At 28.7% G+C, this 2,500-nt stretch overlaps 1 protein-coding gene across 9 annotated transcripts in view; it reads left to right on the top strand.

Annotated features, from left to right (window-relative positions):
• LOC106882031 (uncharacterized) overlaps positions 1 to 2,500 on the top strand; it is a 368,620-nt gene that overhangs the window by 274,558 nt on the left and 91,562 nt on the right. The window lies entirely within an intron of this gene.

Raw genomic sequence — 2,500 nt, 5'->3', positions numbered from 1 at the left:
ATATATACATACATAGACAGAATGATACAAAGAGAAACAAACGAACATGCACAGTCATTGAGACACACAACTGATATATCCGATTAAGTATCTCTGTGCATGCACACATACATGTCGTCTTTATGAGTGCATATATAGACACATACGTATGCATATGTATATATATATATGTATATATATTATGCATATATATGTACATGTATATGTAAATGCACGTATGCATATCTACATATACATATATATATGTGTGTGTTTGTGTGTGTGTGTGTGTGTGTGTGTGTGTGTGTGTGTGTGGGTGTGTATACGTATATATATATGTGTGCAAACGTGTGCAAACATATACAGGTATTCATGTTTTTGTATACAGATGCAAATACACATGCACCCGCACACACACACCCACATATACACACACAAATATTTATATATATATATATATATATATATATATATATATATATATATATATATATATATATATATATTTGTGTATAGACTATATGTTTGCCTATATATATATACATACATACGTGTACACGTGCACACACATCTAATGAAATTTCTTCAAACCAAAGAAAAATTAAAACAAGCTCGGTTTCTCAATAAGCTAGCATTCTTCAAAGAATACATTGTTTACCTCACAATATTAAATGTCCACGTAATCATATATGTAACATAGACAAAGAAATACCCAGGGCAGATTTTTTCCTTCCCTTTTTGTACTAGATATATATATATATATATATATATATATATATATATATATATAAATATATATATATATATATATATATATATATATATATATATATATATATATATATATATATATATAAATATATATATATATATATATATATATATATATATATATATATATATATATAAATATATATATATATATATATATATACGTAATCTTATGGAATATATATATACTCTATAATATATATATATATATATATATATATATATATATATACATATATACACAGCGTTTTGCATATCTTATTAGTATATATATATAATATATAAGTATATATAAATAGGCATCGTTTTATATGTATATATACGTATGTATATATACGTATGTATATACATAACAGAAAAATATAAACATGAACGCACATTCACCCATCCACTGACTGACTCACTCAGTCACACACATATATACATGAGGCATGTTTATATATAAAAGTATGTTTCAATCTTCGTTTACTTGAATGTTTTATAGAGAACACGCAACCAGTAAGATAGACTTCTAGCATATTCCTCTCGTGATTAACGTACACTATTTTATTTAGCAGATATACGCATTAATATATGCGAATATTTGAAGTTAGCTAAGACAAACAAATCATGCACGTACCCTAAAATGATGTTGCTCCAGATAAAAGTAATGCAACTAAGTTAGTTAACCAAGTATGGAATCTGAAGAACAGCTCCGCATCACAAACAATTAAGTGGAGAATAGTAAAGAAATCTAAGCCATATGTTAATGGATCTAAGAAATGCAACAAATGCGTACAAAAAAATCTTATATTCTTCTTAGTTCCAGCAATTCAGGCACATTGCTTAATTCGAGATCTGAAATTTTTAGCAGGTGTAAACACATGAGCAGGTTTCTTTTATCGAATTGGAAGTCACCACCCTCTCCGAATTGAGTTGCTGTCTCACTGACTTCGATATATTTTCTCTTATTTTGTTCTATACCAGCTGTATTTGATGTGATTTCTGTAATCAATGAGGACGTGGATCTTAGTTTTCTTGATTCGTTTCCTCTTTCTCGTTCCATTTTTTGCAACAACCTTCTTCAGGTTTTTCCACATTTTTGTCTTATTTTCTCACTGTCTAGCGTCCTTCTTTTTTGGAATATATATAACGCATAAACAGCGCTTGAAAGTTCGCTTGGAGATATGCTGCGTATTTTATAAATGTGCCTCTTCAAGTATCATAAAAGCATGAAACTATTAATATAAACCTTTCGGTTGTGTATCAAATTTATATATATATGTGTGTGTGTGTGTGTGTGTGTGTGTGTGTGTGTGTGTGTGTGTGTGTGTGTGTGTGAGTTGGACGCTCCTCTGATCGCCAAGCTTGAAACACACTCAACGAGAGCAACAGGCGCACATACACAAACGTGCGTGGGCGTATACACAAAACACAATCAGTTATATTCACGTACTCACAACAGAAACACAAACATCATAGCGTTTTTTTTTGTTGTTTTTTTTGTTGTTTTTTTTTTTGTAGACAGAAATACATACAACAATATTTCAGTTAAACACCCACCTTCGTAAAAGTTCTTCGAATATTGAGTTCACTTTATTTTTTTTTTTTTTACTAATATGTCACAATTTTTTTCTTTTTACCCACAATTGATTTCAAATTTAAAATGATGTTATAGTTTCTAGACTTGCAAATAGATTTTCGTTTCAGCAATAATCTACACCTCAAAATAAATAAATGAATATATAAATAAACTCTTCATAAACCCAAA

Source organism: Octopus bimaculoides, chromosome 19 (genome assembly GCF_046866305.1).
Source record: "Octopus bimaculoides isolate indiv1 chromosome 19, ASM4686630v1, whole genome shotgun sequence".
Classification (NCBI taxonomy): domain Eukaryota; kingdom Metazoa; phylum Mollusca; class Cephalopoda; order Octopoda; family Octopodidae; genus Octopus; species Octopus bimaculoides.
The sequence above is the reverse complement of the archived record's forward strand: the minus strand, read 5'-3'. Positions and strand labels throughout refer to the sequence as shown.